General features: G+C 38.4%; 1 long non-coding RNA gene across 1 annotated transcript; it reads left to right on the top strand.

Moving 5' to 3' along the window:
- Positions 1-386: 386 nt before the first annotated feature.
- LOC132343590 (uncharacterized) lies at positions 387-12,574 on the top strand. Its single transcript, XR_009492493.1, has 3 exons — positions 387-493; positions 6,764-6,882; positions 8,687-12,574. It is a non-coding gene; the product is annotated as an uncharacterized lncRNA (long non-coding RNA).
- The last annotated feature ends 8,506 nt before the right edge of the window (positions 12,575-21,080 follow it).

Genomic DNA, 21,080 nt, shown 5'->3' with positions numbered 1-21,080 from the left:
GTAAATGTATGATGTGTATGTTATTTATAAACATGAGTATGATGATAACATATGTAATATTATATATATTTTATACACAAATATATTTCATACAGCATATATGAGCTATCCTTATCATATATATCACATATATAATTATAGACACATTTGTTACCCATAGCATATATATTACCTATTTGTGTCTTGTATATCATATATATGTTTTTTACTCAAGTCATTGACTTCACTTTCAGCTGTTTCACTTTCTCTCTCGTGTTCGTTAAAAGTCCTCTCCATCCTCGCCTCCCCTTTGCAGCAGGGGCAGGTGTGCTTTATTTACAGACTAGGCTCCTTGAGTAACATTAGAAGGCTGATGTGGCCTGGAATGTGTTTACTATCCTGTTTAGATAGTAATCAGACCAAATCCTTGGGCCAGGAAGGTCGACTGGTGCTCGGGGAAGAAGCCGCTCACATTCCCATTTCTGTTCTGAAATGCGATTTACTCTGGTTTTAGGTAAGTTAATCCTGCTTTACTTGAATGTACAGAACTTGATCGTTGTTGAGGGCATATCGCTGAGCTGTGCTTCTGGTTTTGTCACGGAATTGACCTTGGACAAGGAACTGCAAACATTTCTCTGCTTTGCTTTGTCAGTGTGAGAAATGAGAATAATAACGTGCCCACTTTACAAAAAGGAGCCTTAATGAGTTTTGCTTTCATGAAGCATTATGAGATCCCAAGGCAAGGGGTGCTGGAGGGGCTGACTTGCTGCAGAAATCTGAAAGTGCAGTTTCATCTGGCATTTCAGAGATTTCTCCCAGGGTTGCAGTGATCTCAGACTATCAGGTTTTTTGAGTTGTTGTTAAGAAAAGGATTTGGAACCTAGCAGGAAGACATAGGAATTTGAGTTAAATTTTCCTATTTGCTCTGGATCCAAGTTTTCTATACACTTATGTGATTCTGTGAAATTAATGAGCTTGGATAGTCCTCATAAAAACAAAAATGAAGCCTGAAAATTATATCTGTCACTTTTCTAACAAAATTTGCCCAGTGCCCAGATGGCCAGTGTTCAGGCAAGGCCAGCAGTAGAGGGAAGAGCATAGTGATGGAGAAATGAACTGCTATCCTGGGAGCCTTCCCTGTGGGTGTGGGTTACAACAGGGACAGGAGCTGATTATGAGTTTCTGCAGGAAATTGTACAGTAAAAATCATGATGGTCTTACTTCTGTAATAAAACAGTCACCATTCGTCTAGAAATTTGGCCGAGTCTCATGATGACTTCAGGAAAATCACTCTGCACCTCTGTATCTACCGCTGACAAGAGCAGATGAATGTGTAAATGTAATCCAGGCTTTGTCTTGCAAGTGGCCAGTGGTGTGAGCTGGATGAACTGGTTATCTGCTCTCTGGAGCCCCTGCTCCAGGCCCCCCTCCAGCCTTTCCCCATTCCCCTCTATCCTCTGTGCTGCTGCCATCTCCTTCCTAGAAACAAGCCCAAGCCTTTCCTGCCTGAAGCCCTCTCCATGCTGGCTGGTGTCTACAGCTGTCATCCTACACCCCACATTCGAGCTGGAGTACATTTCCCAGGGTTTCCTTAAACAGCAATGCCTTTCAGTCTCCCTTATCAAACCAGTCCCTTTGCCTGCAAACACTCTTTGCTCATCACCATCTTACAGATGCTGAAGCTCCTGCATCTGCTCCGAGGCTGTGAGCCTTCCTGGGAAGCCCCGAATTCTGGCAGAAGGTCCTCACTCTGCCTACCCTCACCCCACCCCCAGCGCTCCCTCACATATCCTTTCTGCCTCTCACACAGCACAAGCTGTCTCTACCCGGCTGCTTTTCATCTTCCTACCCCAGCTTCCACCTGAACCAGGCGTTTGTATCTACTGAGTGAATGAATTGTATCTCAGGTATGCAGTATACAGACATGCTCTTAAACCTTATCAGAGGTACAGCTTCCGACGAACCTCATTTTAGGTGACAGCTTTAGAGGAGACACTGGAGTCCCCTGAGGTCCTTGTACTACACTCAGGCAGGGACCCACGGGACTCAAGTTTCAGTGATCCCATTTTGGTAACATGATAATGCAAGGCTATAGTCAGGAGATGCTGACATGTGTAATCACAGGGTGTTCAAGCTGGAAGGGGTCTTACTGAGGTCACTTGTCTAATCTTAGGTAACCAAGTAAGGAAACTGAGGCTGGGAGGGTTGGGTCTTTCTCTAGGTAACACCAGAAGGTTGAATCAGAACTGAAATCAGCACCTGAAATCCCCTCTTGACCTCTAGCCATGGCTCTGTCGGACACCTTCCCTGCTGCTCAGCAAGGACAGCGGTGGTGGGAGAAAGGGCACGACGTTCAATGCTCTTCCATCAAATGACAGCAATAGGATCAGAAGAAAGTTGACCATGATATTTAAAAAAAATTATTTATTTTTAATTGGAGGATAATTGCTTTACAATATTGTCTTGGTTTCTGCCATATATCAACATGAATCAGTCATAGATATACATGTGTGCCTTACCTCTTCAACCTCCCTACCAGTTCCCACCCATCCCACCCCAGTAGAGAGCAAGTGGGAATTTGCTCTATGATGCAGGGAACTCAAACCCGTGCTCTGTGACACAATATTTATTTTTTAAAAGACTGAGGGTCTGTTGTAGCAGCCAGCTCCTCTCCTGCTTCTCCATGTGACGAGCCTTCTGCCATCTTCTGAGATCCACTGAGGAATGGGAGGACACGAGTCTGTCCTCTGCTCCTGCACAGCCCTTGGATTCATGCACAGGCCGACTAGTTTTGCCTTTTCTCCACCCCACAACACACCATGCTCCCTTAGCATTGAGGTCACTCAGAATCAAATATTTAATGTGCTTTTTGCCTTGGAACTTTAAGGAGGAAAGACACAAATGGATCACATAATATATGATGAGAACATCCTGTGTAAATTTCAGATTGGATATTCACACACCAGTGTTTATATGTTCGGAAAATTTTAAATGGAGGGATCTGTCCATGCCAGTAAATAAGTAAACAAAGTGTGAAATAAAACTAGAAAGGAGGTGGTGTTGATCTAGCTGATCTCTAAAGATATCTCCAGGGAAAAATTCTGTGATTCTTTTCAGTGATGGAATCCAGTGAGAAAAAAACCTCAAAGTTTCTGTTGGTGCTGTTTGCAAATTCTCATCAGTAAGTAGGAAATAAAAACTAAACCAACCCATTTAACTAGTCTTTGGTGCCCATCAGTTGTGCCCTTCAGGCTTTCTCACATCTCTTGTAAGTACACTTCATGGTTATTTGTCAGCATGTTACAAATGCCTTTAGTGAGAAGCTTTGCAGTGATCACAGAGGAAGGCTTTCTTATCTCCTTGCTATTCTTTGGAACTCTCAATTCAAGTGGGTATATCTTTCCTTTTCTCCTTTGTCTTTTGCTTCGCATCTTTTCTCAGCTATTTGTAAGGCCTCCTCAGACAACCATTTTGCCTTTTTGCATTTCTTTTTCTTGGAGATGGTCTTGGTCACCACCTCCTGTACAATGTCATGAACCTCCGTCCATAGATCTTCAGGCCCTCTGTCTATCAGATCTAAACCCTTGAATTGATTTGTCACTTCCACTGTATAATTGTAAGTGATTTGATTTAGGTTATACCTGAATGATCTAGTGGTTTTCCCTACTTTCTTAAATTTAAGTCTGAATTTGGCAATAAGGAGTTCATGATCTGACCTACAGTCAGCTCCCAGTCTTGTTTTTGCTGATTGTATAGAGCTTCTTCATCTCCTGCTGTAAAGAATATAATCAGTCTGATTTCAGTAACAAACGTCTGGTGATGTCCATGTGTAGAGTCGTCTCATGTTGGAAAGGGTGTTTGCTATGACCAGTGCATTCTCTTGGCAAAACTCGGTTAGCCTTTGCCCTGCTTCATTTTGTATTCCAAGGCCAAACTTACCTGTTACTCCATGTATCTCTTGACTTCCTACTTTTGCATTCTAGTTCCCTAGGATGAAAAGGACATCTTTTTTGGGTATTAGTTCTAGAAGGTCTTATAGGTCATCACAGAACCATTCAACTTCAGCTTCTTCAGCATTAGTGGTTGGGGCATAGACTTCTATTACTGTAATATTGAATGGTTTGCCTTGGAAATGAACAGAAATCATTCTGTCATTTTTGAGATTGCATCCAAGTACTGCATTTTGGACTCTTTTGTTGACTATAATGGCTACTCCATTTCTAAAGGATTCTTGCCCACTGTAGTAGATATAACGGTCATCTGAATTAAATTCATCCATTTCGGTCCATTTTAGTTCACTGATTCCTAAAATGTTGATGTTCATCCTTGCCATATCCTGTTTGACCACTTGCAATTTACCTTGATTCATGGATCTGACATTCCAGGTTCCTATGCAATATTGTTCTTTACAGCATTGGACTTTACATTCATCACCAGTCATATCTACAACTGGGTGTTGTTTTCACTTTGGCTCCCTCTCTTCATTCTTTCTGGAGTTATTTCTCTACTCTTCTCCAGTAGCATGCTGGACACCTACTGACATGGGGAGTTCATCTTTCACTGTCACATCTTTTTGCCTTTTCATCCTGGCGATCTTCCTAAGCCTTCCTAAGTGATCAATGCCAAGAAATAGAGGACAACAATAGAATGGGGAAGATTAGAGACTTCTTCAAGAAACTTAGAGATACCAAGGGAACATTTCATGCAAAGATGGGCACGGTAAAGAACAGAAACAGTATAGACTTAACAGAAGCAGAAGATCCGGAGAAGAGGTGGCAAGAATATACAGAAGAACTATTAAAAAAAAAAAAAATCTTAATGACCCAGATAATTTAAATGGTGTGATCACTCACCTAGAGCCAGGCATCTTGGAATGTGAAGTCAAGGGGGTCTTAGGAAGCATAACTACAAAGCTAGTGGAGGTGATGGCATTCCATTTGAGCTATTTCAAATCCTAAAAGATGATGCTGTGAAAGTGCTGCAGTCCATATGCCAGAAAATTTGGAAAACTCAGCAGTGGCCACAAGACTAGAAAAGGTCAGTTTTCACTCCAGTCCCAAAGAATGTTCAAACTACTGCATAATTGCGCTCATCTCACACGCAAGCAAAGTAATGCTCAAAATTCTCCAAGATAGGCTTCAACAGTACATGAAACGTTCAGGCTGGTTTTAGAAAAGGCAGAGGAACCGGAGATCAAATTGCCAACATCCCTTGGATCACCAAAAAAAGCAAGAGAGTTCCAGAAAAACATCTATTTCTGCTTTATTGACTATGCCAAAGCCTTTGATTGTGTGGATCACAACAAACTGTGGAAAATTCTTCAAGAGATGGGAATACCAGACCACCTGACCTGCCTACTGAGAAATCTGTATGCAGGTCAAAAAGCAACAGTTAGAACCGGACATGGAACAGTGGACTGGAAAGGAATATGTCAAGGCTGTATATTGTCACCCTGCTTATTTAACTTATATGCAGAGTACATCATATGAAATGCTGGGCTGGATGAAGCACAAACTCAGCAGCGGCGGGGGAAATATCAGTAACCTCAAATATGCCACCCTTATGGTAAAAAGTGAAGAGGAACTAAAAAGCCTCTTGATGAAAGTGAAAGAAGTGAGAGAAAAAGCTGGCTTAAAACTCAACATTCAAAAAACTAAGATTAAGGAATCAGGTCCCATCACTTCATGGCAGATAGATGGGGAAACAATAGAAACACTGACAGGCTACTTTCTTGGGCTCCAAAATCACTGAATGTGGTGACTGCAGCCATGAAATTAAAAGGCACTTATTCCTCAGAAGAAAAGCTATGACTAACCTAGACAGAATATTAAAAAGCAGAGACATTACTTCACCAACAAAGATTGTATAGTCAAATTTATGGTTTTCTAGTAGTCATGTATGGATTTGAGAGTTGGACCATAAGGAAATCTGAGAGCTGAAGAACTGATGCTTTTGAACTGTGGTGTTGGAGAAGACTCTTTAGAGTGCCTTGCACTGCAGGGAGATCCAACCAGTCAGCCCTAAAGGAAATCAGTCCTGAATATTCATTAGAAGGATTGATGCTGAAGCTCCAATGGTTTGGCTACCTGATGCAAAGAACTGACTCACTGGAAATGACCCTAATGCTGGAAAAGATTGAAGACAGGAGGAGAAGGGGATGACAGAGGATGAGATGGTTGGATGGCATCACTGACTTGATGGACATAAGTTTGAGTGGACTCTGGGAATTGGTGATGGACAGGGAAGGCTGGTGTGCTGCAATCCATGGGGTCACAAAGAGTCGGACATGACTGAGCAAATGAACTGAACTGAGAAGCTTGCCTTTGGTCTCTGCCACAGAGAAATCCTTACAGTGTTTCTCACAGTGGGGACTATGTGTAATTCCCTCTGTGATCCTAGCTTCGTGGCCTTGGATCATCAGGACCTACATTATGGGCAAATGAGCACATTTCCAGAGTATAGATTCCAGTGTTCAAAAGCAGGGTCATACTGAATTTACTTTAATGATAAGATCAAATGGTACAGTATATATAATAACTGATTATAATTAAATACAGCTGATATGTCCAAACAAATTGGCTAATAAAGATTTAAAGTGTTCAAAAAGAAAATAGAAATAAAATCAATTATATCAAATAGTCATATAATTTACATAAGATTACAAACTTGATAAACACATAAATTGGAAATGGCCTTTGAATACTGAAGTGTTCTTTAAAGATTTAACGTTAACTCTAGAAAATAACTTACATGGGAGTGTTTAAATTTTTTCTTAAAATTCCAGAGATTGGGAGAGTTCAGTTCAAGAAGGTCACATGGGAGGTTCCTGGAGTCATCTCCTGCCAGAGACACACTGAATCTACAGCAGCATATGAAGCAGTTCTCGCAGAAGGAAATCCAGAAGTGAGTTGCATGACTCCTTCACAGCAAGCAAATGAGAAAACCAACATGGAAACAGTAGGAAGGGCTGAGACACAATGTCACCATAAGCCTGCCCCTGTGATGGTAGCACACAGCTGGCAGGGAACTCAGGCTCCCAGCTCTCCCTTGGGGAATGAAGGGTTTGGATCCCACATCTGGGGCCCCAACTTAAAGGACTTTCACATGAGACATGGCCTCCCAAAAAATCCAGCTCTGAGAGCCAATGGTGTTTATGACCCAAGATGCACAGGCCGTGTGAAACTAAGACACAGTTCTTAACAGCCTCATGAGGACTCACAGTGACTCTCACCCCAGGGCTCAGCAGAGAGGCTGCAGGGCAACACATCCAGTTTCTTCAGGAAAGAGGCCTATTTGCACATCTTAAAACCTATGGCCTGAGGGGCAGGCTTCTCTTAACTCACATCCAGGGGATGACTGCATCCTTTTCATAGACTGGAATGACTGGTGGGCACCACTTTTGTTCTTTCCCTCTGCTTCGCTCCAGGACTCTGGGATCACTTGGCAAGGGGCCTGTATACGTGTCTGGCACCCTGGCTATTTTGGCTACTACATAGGGGATGCACCCTTTGTAGCCTGGCTCTGGTGGCCAGAGGACTTCCCCATAGGACTCTAACAGTGATACAATCCTTAAACACCAGGACATAGCACAGAGGCAGCAGCCTGAAATGTCAAGTCTTTCCATGAAAGAAACCTAATTTTAGATCATAAAATCCATGGCCTGAAGGGCAGGCTTCTAATTTAGCACACATCTAGGGTATGGCCATAGTCTTCCTCAAAGACTGGGGTCCAGCAGGCACATTTTTCATGCTGACCCCTCGCCCCACCCCAGGTCCTGGGTGTCTCTGTGAAAGGAGCTTGTGCACCTAGCTGAAGCCCCTACATTTATGGGGGTGCTGCAGAGAGGACACATCCCTGAATCTGATAACTGGTGCATCTGGTGTCCACAGGTTCAACTGGATGGTAGCAAATACAGAAACAGTTCTTAACTGTCCATAATCTTAGGGATATATGCAGAGGGAGCAGACAAAAATAGCCATCTTCCAGTCATGTTCTGAAAGAGGCATATTATATATATATTAAATCTGCTGCCTGAGAGTCTGGGTTCCAGTCAGTCTGAATTTAGGTACTGAATGAGAACCTCCCCTTTGAGACACTGAAAGATCTTTGTACACTCTCAAATACTAGGAGCCACTAAAAACAAAGAAGGAAGTTTGGGCATTCACAAAGGTTTGAGAGCCAACAAGGAGCTAGGATGGAGTTGAATGGCATGGTTCATCTCCTATCCAAGGTTACTCTGTCAAGATGGGAAGAGGCAGCTGCTTTATCTAATGCACAGAAATCACCACAGAGAATCAAGAAAATGAAGAAAGAGAGAAATGTATTTCCATACCTAAGATAAAACCTCAGAAATAGACCTTAATGAAATGGAGATAAGTGATTTATTTAATAAAGAGTTCAAAGTAACTGTCATAAAGATACCCACTAAAATCTGAAGAACAATGAATAAACAAAGTGAGAATTTCAGTAGAGACAGGAAATAAAAGAAACTACCAAACAGAAATCAAGCACTGAAAAACACAATAACTGAACTAGAAAGTTCAATAGAAGTTATCAAAAATAGACTAGGTCAAGTGGAATAGAGGTTTATCCAACATGAAAACAGATTTCACTCAATCAGAAGAGAAAAAGAAAAAAAAAGAAAAGAGTGAAGATAGCTTTAGGATCTTATGGGGAAAAATCATGTGGACAAATTTTTACATTGTAGGGGTCCCAGAAGAGAAGAGAGAAAAAGGAGGATAAAACTGGAAGAAATAATGGCTGAAAACTTTCCTAACTTGGAAAAAAAAAAAACAAAAAACCAGACATCCAGATTTAGGAAGCCCAGAAGACATTCCAAATAAGATGAATCCAAAGAGAACCACATAGGCTTCTGGTTCAAGATGGTGGAGTAGAAGGATGCACACTCATCTCCTCCTGCTAGAACACCAAAACTGCAACTAGCTATTGACCAGCCATCGAAAGGAGGATGCTAGAACCCACCAAAAAAAGATAACCCACATCCAAAGACAAAGAAGCCACAGCGAGACTGTAGGAGAAGTGCAATCATGATAAAATCAAATCCCATACCCCCTGGTTGGGTGACTCATAAACTGGAGCATAATAATACCAAAGAAATTCTCCCACTGTTGTGAACACCGAGTCAGGCATCCCAGTTTGCAGATCCAACAATGGAACTGGGAATCCTGAGGGACTCTGACCTTGAAGGCCAGCAGGATTTGATTATAGGACTTCTGCAGGACTGGGGGAAACAGAGACTCCACCGTAAACAAAATCTCGCACATACCAAGACCCGAAAGAAAGGAGCAATGACCCCACAGGAGACTGAACCAAAACTACCTGCTAGTGTTGGAGGGTCTCCTGTAGAGGTGTGGGTCAGCAATGGTCAGCACAAGGATGGGGGCACTGGAAGCAACAGGCTGGGAAGGTACCCTTGGAGTAAACCCTCTTGGAATTTGCCATTAACCTTACCCTAGAACCCAGGGCTGAGTTGCCTCAGGCCAAACAACTAATGGGGAGGGAGCACAACTCCACTCATCAGCAGATAATTGGATTAAAGCTTTACTGATCAAGGATCTGAGAGCAGAGCAAGACCTGGTCTTTCCCATCCAGCCCCTCCCATCCTTTTTGCCTTTTCATATTGTTCATGGGGTTCTCAAGGGAAGAATACTGAAGTAGTTTGCCATTCCCTTCTCCAGTAAGAAGCAACAGTTAAAACTGGACATGGAACTACAGACTCGTTCCAAATTGGTAAAGGAGGACATCAAGGCTGCATATTGTCACCCTGTTTATTTAACTTATAGGCATTTAACTCATGAGAAATGCCAGGCTGTGTGAAGCACAAGCTGGAATCAAGATTGCTAGGAGAAATATCAATAACTTCAGATACGCAGATGACACCACCCTTATGGCAGAAAGTGAAGAGGAATTAAAGAGCCTCTTGATGAAAGTCATAGAGGAGAGTGAAAAAGCTGGCTTAAAACTCAACATTCAAAAAATTAAGATCATTGCCAGAGGGGAGGAGAGGGTGAGATATATGGAAAGAGTAACATAGAAACTTACATTGTCATATGTAAAATAGACACATAGCCAATGGGAATTTGCTGTATGGCTCAGGAAACTCAAACAGGAGTTCTGTATAAACCTAGATGGGTGGGATGCGGAGGAAGTATACCTATGGCTGATTCATGTTGAGGTTTGACAGAAAATGAAATTCTGTAAAGCAATTATCCTTCAATTAAAAAAAAAAACAACTAAGATCATGGCATCAAGTCCCATCACTTCCTGGTAAATAGAAGGGGAAACAATGGAAACAATGACAGACTATTTTCTTGGGCTCCAAAATCACTGCATATGATGACTGCAACCATGAAATTAAAGACACTTGTTCCTCATAAGAAAAGCTATGACCAACCTAGACAGCATATTAAAAAGCAGAGATATTACTTTGCCAATAAAGATTGTATAGTCAAATTTATGGGTTTTCCAGTAGTCATGTATGGATTTGAGAGTTGGACCATAAAGAAATCTGAGAGCTGAAGAATTGATGCTTTTGAACTGTGGTGTTGGAGAAGACTCTTGAGACTGCCTTGCACTGCAAGGAGATCAAACCAGTCAGTCCTAAAGGAAATCAACCCTGAATATTCATTGGAAGGAGTGAGCTGAAGCTGAAGCTCCAATACTTTTGTCCCCTGATGGAAAGAGCCAACTGATTAGACAACACTGGGAAAAGATTGAAGGCAAATGGAGAAGGGGATGATAGAGGATGAGATGGTTGGATGGCATCACCAACTCAATGGACATGAGTTTGAGCAAGCTTTGGGAGTTGGTGAAGGACAGCAAAGCCTGGTGTTCTGCAGTCCATGAGGTCACAAATAGTTGGACACGACTGAGTGACTGAACAAAAACAGTCCCTCCCATCAGGAAGCTTACACAAACCTCTTAACCTCATCCATAGGAGGACAGACAGAAAAAGCAAGAAGAAGTACAGTCTCACAGCAGCTAAAATGAAAACCATATTATAGAAAGTTAATTACATGTACCCACTCCAGTATTCTTGCCTGGAGAACCCCATGGACAGAGGAGCCTGGTGGGCTGCAGATCATGGAGTTGCAAAGAGTCAGACATGACTGAAGCGACTTAGCATGCATGCAATCACAATGAAAAAGGAGAAAGTTATGTCCAGATGAACAGACAAGGTAAAACCTCAGATAAACAGTTAAATGAAGTGGAGATAGGCAATCTTCTAGAAAAATAATTCAGAATAACGATAGTCAAGATGATACAGGATCTTGGGAAAACAATGGACAAGATGTAAGAAATGCTTACCAAAGACCTACAAGAACTAAAGAACAAACAGAGATGAATAATACAGTGGAAGGAATCAGTAGCAGAATAACTGAGGCAGAAGAGTGGATAAATGATGTGGAAGACAGAATGGTGGAAATCACTGCTGCTGAACAGAATATAGAAAAAAGAATGAAAAGGCCTAAGAGGCCTCTGGAACAACATCAAGTGCACCGACATTCACATTGTAGGGGTCTCAAGAGGAGAAGAGAGAGAGAAAGGACCTGAGAAAATACATGAAGAGATACTAGCTGAAAACCTCTCTAACGTGGGAAAGGAAATAGTCAACCAAGTCCAGGAAGCACAGAGTCCAGGCAGGATAAACCCAAGGAGGAACACACCAAGACAAGGGAAAAAACGATAAATAATATACAAGGGAACTCCCATCAGGTGAGAAACTCTACAAGCCAGAAGAAAATAGCACAATATATTTAAAGTGATGAAAGGGAAGAACCTACAACCAAGAATACTCTACTTAGGAAGACTCTCATTCAAATTTGATGGAGAAATCAAAAGCTTTCCAGACAAGCCAAAATTAAGAGAATTCAGAACCACCAAACCAGCTTTACAACAAATGCTAAAGGAACTTCTCTAGGCAGGAAGCACAAGAGAAGGAAAAGAGCTACAGAAAACAAACTCTGAACAATTAAGTTTGGTCAATCATATATATTGATAATTACTTAAACGTAAATGGATTAAATGCACCAACAAAAGACATAGATTGGCTGAACAGATGAAAATATGTCCATGTATGCACTTCCACTTATCACATCACTCTACTTGAACCCCCAAATTGTATGTAATTATTTTATATTGTTAAGTTAATCATGTTCCCCTTATGGCTTGCAGTTGTAATTATCTTTTATTTTTTGTCTGGCTATTGATTGTGAATACTGACAAACATCTTTTACTATTGTGATTATGTAACTGTTACTCACTTAATACCATTGTATCATGATTGGTAAATAGAAAACTAATAGAACTCTGTATCACCAAAACGATTTAATAGAAAAACCTGTAATAATTTTTTAAAATCCAGATGGATATCAGAATTATACGGGAATTTTTTGAAAAATATAAATGCCCAGGTATTGCTATTTTTTTCTCCATAGCTCTGGACATGCTTCTAATGAGCAGTCATGTTTAAAAACAACTGAACTGTATGATGATCTTTTACTTTCATCTAGTGTGTTTCATTTTTTCTATTTCATATTCAGTGATCTTGTTTCATTTAGTTTATGTTTTTCAATTTCTCCATCTCTTCTATTTTTTTTTTGATGTTCTTTCTGAAGCCTTTTTCAAGTGTAGTAGAAAAAGCTTTTATATACATATATAAATAATATGTTTTATATACATATATAAATAATAAATAATATGTCTTCTCTGGGTTAGGAAGATCCCCTGGAGAAGGAAATGGCAACCCTCTCCAGTAATCTTGCCTGGAAAATCCCATGGACAGAGGAGTCTGGTAGGCTACAGTCCGTGGGGTCACAAAGAGTAGGACACGACTGAGCGACTTCACTTTCACTTTCTTTCTTTCATATAAATAATATGTATAATATATATATTTTAGAAAACTTGAATTTTTGCCTAACTAAAAAATTTGTGACATTTTGATTCCACTTGTTTGACTTAATATGAATAGAGTACTAGATTTCTAATTATAAAATAGATATGCAACAAGTAACAAAGGTTTACTGCATAGCCAACGGAACTACAGTCAATATCTTGTAATAACCTATGGTGGAAAATAATTTAAAAAATAATATTTTATATATATATATATATGAATCATCTTGCTGTACACCTGAAACATTGTAACTTAAAAAAACTATATATATATATATATATATATAAAGAGAAAAAAAGCGACCCATATAGAAACACATTGTAATTAAATTGTCAAATGTTAAAAACAAGGAGAGACTCTTGTAAGCAACAAGAGAAATACAATTTGTTATGTACAAGGGAATTCTCATAAGACTCAAATTTTTAGCAGATATTTCACAGGACAGAAGGGAGTGGCACAATATAGTCAAAGTGCTGAAAGACAAAAACTGCCAACCACAAATATTCTAACCAGCAAAATGTTCTTCAGAATGAGGACAAATAGAGAGTTTTTCAGACAAGGGAAAAAATGGAGTTCATTACCATTAAACAGCCTTACTATAATGTTTAAAAATTTCTTTAAGCTAACAGAAAGGGTACTAATTAGTAACAGAAAAACATATAAAAATATAACTGTCAGTGCTAATATTATAATCTAATATTGTAATAGTGGCAGGTTAATCACTAATGTTAATAAATCTGGTATGAGCATTAAAAAATATTAAAAAAACATATGGATGCTGATGTAGAGTGTATGAGTTAAAAAAAAAGGTAGCAGTGCTAACTTTGACTACAACAATCTATTAGGGTATACACACACACACAAAAATATATGAAAGTGAAACTGAAAGTGTTAGTCACATAGTCGTGCCTGACTCTTTGCGACCCCATGGTCTGTCCATGGAATTCTCCAGGCAAGAATAATGGAATGGTTTGCCATACCCTTCTCCAGGGGGTCTTCCCCACCCAGGGAGCAAACCTGGATCTCCTTTCTTGATATAAAAAACAGAAAACTTGAGGGTGGCTAGAGCTTAAGAATGTGTTCAAACATAAGTTATCATTAACTAAAAACAGAGTGCTATAACTCTAAGGTGTTTTATGGAAGTCTCTTGGTTACCACAAAGCAAAAACCTATGGTAGATATAAAAAAGATAGATAGAAAGAAATCTAAGCATGCAACTACAGAAAATCATCCAATCACAAAGAAACAGAGCAACCAAGAAGAAAGGGACAGAACAATTACAAAACAGCCAAAACACCAGAACAAAATGGAATATGAAATCCATACTTGCCAAAATTTTTTTCATTTTTTGAATATTTGTATTTCTGCAGTCATGCTATTACAGTTAATGCATCAGTAAATATCCTTATGCACACTTTTGTGTAAGTATATAGATATCTTGAAATTAAGCTAATAAAGTATATTTATTTCTTTAAAAAGTGTTCATAAAGGTGTAAATCCAAATAATTTTGACCTTGAAATATATTCTTTATTTATTGAAGCTTCTTGAAATTCATAACAAATATAGTATAAAAGGAAAAAAAAATGTCAAATTCAGAGAAATAGCATCAAATGGTGAGTGAAGGGGCTGGATATGTGGAGGGATTGGGGAGATAGTGGTCAAAGGGTATGAGTTTTCAGTTACAAGATGAAAAAGCTATGGGAAATCTAATATACAGCATAGTGACCATAGTTAGCAATACTGCAATATATACTTGAAATTTGCTAAGAGAGTAGATTAGAGAGTAGAGTAGTGTTCTCACCATACACACCAAAAGACTTGATAACTATATGAGGTGATGGATATGTTAATTAACACAAGTGGTTAATTTCACAAATTATCTGTATGTCTGATCCTTACACTGTACTGTTTTCATTGTTATTGTTTGAACCTTTGCTTATTTATTTGAAGTTTTGTTGATTTACAGTATTAGTTTTTTATGTAAAATGTAAAGATACAATATTTTATAGATTATATTCCATTTAAAGTTATTGGAAAACAGTGGCTATATTCCCTTGTACTGTATACTATATTATTTATATTTATTTTATTTATTTTTACACACAGTAAACATGTGTAAATAATAAATGCTTGTTTATTTTACACATAGTAGTTGGTATCTTTTAATCCCAATCCGCTGATTTGCTCCCTCTTGCTTTTCACCACTGTAACCACTAGTTTGTTTTCTATACCTGTGACTCTGGTTCTCTTTTGTTACGTACTTTTTTGGGTTTTGTTTTAGATTCCACATATCAGTGATAACACAGAATATTTGACTTAGTGAAATAAGTTATTTGACTTCCACATCTTTTATTAAAATTAATTTATTTTTTAACTGAAGGATAATTGCTTTACAGATTTTTGTTGTTTTCTGTAAAACCTCAACACGAATTAGCCATAGGTATACATATATCCCTTGCCTGGAGAATCCTGGGGATGGGGGAGCCTGTTGTGCTGCCATCTCTGGGGTCACACAGAGTCGGACACGACTGAAGTGACTTAGCATACAATAGCATACATATATCCACTCCCTCTTGAAACTCCCTCCCATCTCCCACTTCATCCCACACCTATAGGCTGATACAGAGGTGATATCTCATTGCAGTTTTGATTTGCATTTCTCTAATAATGAGCAATGTTGAGCATCTTTTCATGTGTCTGTTAGCCATCTGTACGTCTTCTTTGGAGAAATGTCTGTTTAGGTCTTTTTCCCACTTTTTGATTGGGTTGTTTGCTTTTCTGGCATTTAGTTGTATGAGCTGCTTGTATATTTCAGAAATTAATCCTTTGTCAGTTGTTTCATCTGCTATTATTTTCTCCCATTCCAAGGGTTGTCGTTTCAGCTTGCTTAAAGTTTCCTTTGCTGTGCAAAAGGTTTTACGTTGAATCAGGTCCCACTTGTTTACTTTTGTTTTTATTCCATTACTGTAGGAGGTGGGTCATAGAGGATCTTGCTTTGATTTATGTCATTGAGTATTCTGCCTATGTTTTCCTTTAAGAGTTTTCTAGTTTCTGGTCTTACATTTAGGGCTTTAATCCATTTTGAGTTTATCTTTGTGTATGGTGTTAGGAGGTGTTCTAATTTCATTCTTTTACATGTAGCTGTCCAGTTTTCCCAGCAGCACTTATTGAAGAGGCTGTCTTTGCCCCATCGTATATTCTTGCATCCTTTGTGAAAAATAAGGTACCCATAGGTGCTTGAGTTTATTTCTGGGCTTTCTATCTTGTCCCATTGGTCTATATTTCTGTTTTTCTGCCAATACCATACTGTCTTGATGACTGTAGCTTTGTAGTATAATCTGAAGTCAGGAAAGTTGATTCCTCCAGCTTCATGCATTCTCAAGACTGCTTTGGCTATTTGGGGTGTTTTGTGTTTCCATATGAATTGTGAAATTTTTTGTCCTAGTTCTGTGAAAAATGCCATTGGTAATTTGATAGGGATCACATTGAATCTGTATATGACATTTGGTAGTTTAGTCATTTAATAATATTGATTCTTCCTACCCAGGAACACAGAATATCTCTCCATCTGTTTATTTCATTTTTGATTTTTTTCATCAGTGTCTTATAAGTTTCTGTGTACAGTTCTTTTGTCTCTTTAAGTAAGTTTATTCATAGATATTTTATTCTTTTTGTTGCAATGGTGAATAGGAGTGATTCCTTAATTTCTGTTTCTGATTTTTCACTGTTAGTGTATGGGAATGCAAGTGATTTCTGTGTATTGATTTTGTATTCTGTGACTAAATTCTCTGAATAGCTCTAGTAATTTTCTGATAGTATCTTTAGGGTTTTCTATGTATAGTATCATATCATCTGCAAACAGTGAGAGCTTTACTTCTTTTCTGATCTGGATTCCTTTTATTTCTTTTTCTTCTCTGACTGCTGTAGCTAGGACTTTCAGAACTATGTTAAATAATAGTGCCAAATTGGACACCCTTGTCTCGTTCCTGATCTTAGGGGGAATGCTTTCAGTTTTTCACCATTGAGAATAATGTTTGCTGTAGGCTTATCATATATGGCCTTTACTATGTTGAGATAGGTTCCTTCTATGCCCATTTTTTGAAGAGTTTTAATCATGAATGGGTGCTGAATTTTGTCAAAGGCTTTTTCTGCATCTATTGAGATTATCATATAATTTTTATCTTTCAGCTTGTTAATATGGTGTATCACATTGATTGATTTGTGTATGTTGAAGAATCCTTGTATCCCTGGAATAAACTCAACTTGATCATGGTGTGTGAGCTTTTTGATGTGTTGCTGAATTCACTTTGCTAAAATTTTATTGAGGAGTTTTGCATCTATATTCATTCATGATATTGGGCTGTAGTTTTCTTTTTGTGTGTGCTGTCTTTGTCTGGTTTTGGTATCAGGGTGATAGTGGCCTCATAGAATGAGTTTGGAGGTGTTCCTTCCTCTGCAATTTTTTGAAAGAGTTTTAGAAGGATAGGCATTAGCTCTTCTCTAAATATTTGATAGAATTCTCCTGTGAACCCATCTGATCCTGGGTTTTTGTTTTTTGGGAGATTTTTGATCACAGCTTCAATTTTAGTGCTTGTAATTGGGTTGTTCATAATTTCTATTTCTTCCTGGTTCAGTCTTGGAAGGTTGAACTTTTCTAAGAATCTGTCCATTTCTTCCAGGTTATCTATTTTATTGCCATATAGTTGTTCATAATAGTCTCTTATAATCCTTTGTATTTCTGCATTGTCTGTTTTAACCTCTCCTTTTTCATTTCTAATTTTGTTGATTGGATTATTCTCTCTTTTTTTCTTGAGTCTGGCTAATGGTTTGTCAATTTTGTTTATCTTCTCAAAGAACTAGCTTTTAGTTTTATTAATCTTTACTATTGTTTCTTTCATTTCTTTTTCATTTATTTCTGCTCAGATCTTTATGATTTCTTTCCTTCTACTAATTTTTTTTTGTTGTTGTTCTTCTTCTTCTTTTTCCAGTTGTTTTAGGTATAAAGTTAGGTTGTCTATTCAATGTTTTTCTTGTTTCTTGAAGTACGTTTGTATTGCTATAAAAATCGCTCTAAGAAGTGCTTTTGCTTCATGCCATAGGTTTTGAGTTGTCTTGTTGTCACTGTTATTTATTTCTAGAAATTTTTTGATTTCCCTTTTGATTTCTTCAGTAACCTGTTGGTTATTTAGAAACGTGTTGTTTAATGTCCATGTGTTTGGGTTTCTTACAGTTTTTTTTCTTGTAACTGATATCCAGTCTCATCACATTGTTGTCGGAGAAGATGCTTGATGTGATTTCAATTTTCTTAAATTTACTGAGGTTTGATTTGTGACCCAAAATGTGGTCTATCCTGGAGAATGTTCCGTGTGCACCTGAGAAGAAGGTGTATTCTTCTGCATTTGGATAGAATGTCCTGAAGATATCAATGAGATCCATCTCATCTAATATATCATTTAAGACTTGTGTTTCTTTTTTAATTTTATGTTTTGATGATCTGTCCATAGGTGTGAGTGGGGAGTCTCCTACTACTATTCTGTTACTGTCAATTTCTCTTTTTTACGTCTGCTAGTGTTTGTCTTGGAGAAGGCAATGGCACCCCACTCCAGTACTCTTGCCTGGAAAATCCCATGGATGGAGGAGCCTGGTAGGCTGCAGTCCATGGGGTTGCTAAGAGTTGGACACGACTGAGCGACTTCACTTTCACTTTTCACTTTTATGCATTGGAGAAGGAAATGGCAACCCACTCCAGTGTTCTTGCCTGGAGAATCCCAGGGACGCGGGAGCCTGTTGGGCTGCCATCTATGGGGTCGCACAGAGTCGGACATGACTGAAGCAACTTAGCAGCAGCAGCAGCAGCAGTGTTTGTCTTATGTATTGAGGTGCTCCTATGTTGGGTGCACAGGTATTTACAGTTGTTATGTCTTCCTCTTGGATTGATCCCTGGATCATTATGTAGTGTCCTTCCTTATCTCTTGTAATCTTCTTTATTTTAAGGTCTACTTTGTCTGATATGAGGATGCTCATCCGGCTTTCTTTTGCTTTCCATTTGCATGGAATATATTTTTCCATCCTCTCACTTTCAGTCTATATCTGTCTTTTAGGTCTGAAGTGGGTTTCTTGTAGACAGCACATATATGGGTCTTGTTTTTGTATCCATTCAGCCAGTCTGTGTCTTTTCATTGGAGCATTTAAACCATTTACATTTAAAGTAATTATTGATATATATGTTCCTATTACTATTTTCTTAATTGTTTGGGGTTGATTTTGTAGATCTTTGTTCTTCTCATGTATTTCTTGACTTTATAAATCCCTTTAGCATTTGTTGTAAAGCTAGTTTGGTGGTTATGAATTCTGTTAACTTTTGCTTGTCTGAAAAGCTTTTGATTTCTCCATCAATTTTGAATGAGATCCTTGTTGGGTACAGTAATCTTGGTTGTAGATTTTTTCCTTTCAGTACTTTAAATATATCCTACCATTCTCTTCTAGCCTGCAGAGTTTCTGCTGAAAGATCTCCTGTTAAGCATATGGGGTTTCCCTTGTATGTTACTTGTTGGTTCTCCCTTGCTGCTTTTAATATTCTTTCTTTGTGTTTAATCTTTGTTAGTTTGATTAGTATGTGTCTTGGCATGTTTCTTCTTGGGTTTATCCTGTATGGGATACAGGATATCTGGTATATCCTTTTTGCCTCTTGGACCTGATTGTTTCCTTTTCCATGGTGGAAAAAATTTCAACTATGATCTCTTCAAACATTTTCTCACACCGTTTCTTTTTCTCTTTCTCTTCTGGGACCCGTATAATTCAATATTGGTGCATTTGATATTGTCTCATAGGTCTGGTGGGCTGCCGTCTATGGGGTCGCACAGAGTTGGACATGACTGAAGCGACTTAGCAGCAGCAGTAGCAGCATAGGTCTCTGAGACTATCCTAAGTTCTTTTAATTCTTTTTACTTTATTCTGCTCTTCAGAAGTTATTTCCACCATTTTGTCTTCCATTTCACTGGAAGATAAAATATCTGCTTCAGATATTCTGCTATTGATTCTTTCTACAGTATTTTTAATTTCAGTAATTGTGTTGTTTGTCTCTGTTTGTTTATTCTTTAATTCTTCTAGGTCTTTTTAAGTTAATTCTTGCATTGTCTCCATTTTATTTTCAAGGTTTTTTAAATCATCTTTACTATCATTATTCTGAATTCTTTTTCAGGTAGTTTTCCTCTTCATTTATTTGGACTTCTGTGTTTCTAGTTTATTCCTTCATTTGTGTAGTATTTCTCTGCCTTTCATTTTTTTTTCTTTTAACTTATGGTGTTTGGGGTCTCTCGTTTTTCCAGGTTTCAAGGAAAGTTTAATTCTTTCCTTGAAGAAGGTTGAATTCTTTCTTCTTTTTGGTTTCTGCCGTCCTAAAGTTGATCCAGTAGTTTGTGTAAGCCTTGTATAGGGTGAGAATTATGCTGAGGTTTTTGTGGTTGTTGTTTGTTTGTTTGATTTTTCTCTGATGGGCAAGGCTGAGTGAGGTGGTAATCCTGTCTGCTGATGATTGGGTTTCTATTTTTGTTGTTGTTGTTGTTGTTTAGATGAGGTGTCGTGCACAGGGTGCTACTGGTTGAGTGATGCCGGGTCTTGTATTCAAGTGGTTTCCTTTCTGTGAGTTCTCACTATTTGATACTCCCTAGGGGTTAGTTCTCTGGTAATCTAGGGTCTTGGAGTCAGTGCTCCCACAGTAAAGGCTCAAGGCTTGATCTCTAGTCAGGAACGAAGATTCCACAAGTGGCTTGTTATGGCATTAAGTGAGATTAAAACAAATATCCAAAATTGAGAAACCAGAGATGACCCCCAGACAAATGGCATTTACAAAATCAGGCAAATAATAATTAAAATAATGGAATTTACACATATACATATATATCCATAAGCAATGTCGAAACAACCCAACAAAAATAGTTTAGTAGATTGATCCAGTGAACAAAGGAATATAAAATCATATTTACAAGTTAGGAACAAAATTAACTAACACACAATCTGGAAATCAAAACTATAGCAAGGTGCCAAGTGAAGAATAAAGCAATGAAAATAAAACTAATAAATATGTTGAGAGGAAAGGAAAGAAAGAATAGATATGCAAAGTTAAATAGAGGTAGATGAAGAAGATTTATATACATTAAAGATTAACTGCAATGGGAAAAGAAT

The sequence above is a fragment of the Bos taurus genome, chromosome 23, assembly GCF_002263795.3.
Source record: "Bos taurus isolate L1 Dominette 01449 registration number 42190680 breed Hereford chromosome 23, ARS-UCD2.0, whole genome shotgun sequence".
In the NCBI taxonomy this organism is placed as follows: Eukaryota; Metazoa; Chordata; class Mammalia; order Artiodactyla; family Bovidae; genus Bos; species Bos taurus.
The sequence above is the reverse complement of the archived record's forward strand: the minus strand, read 5'-3'. Positions and strand labels throughout refer to the sequence as shown.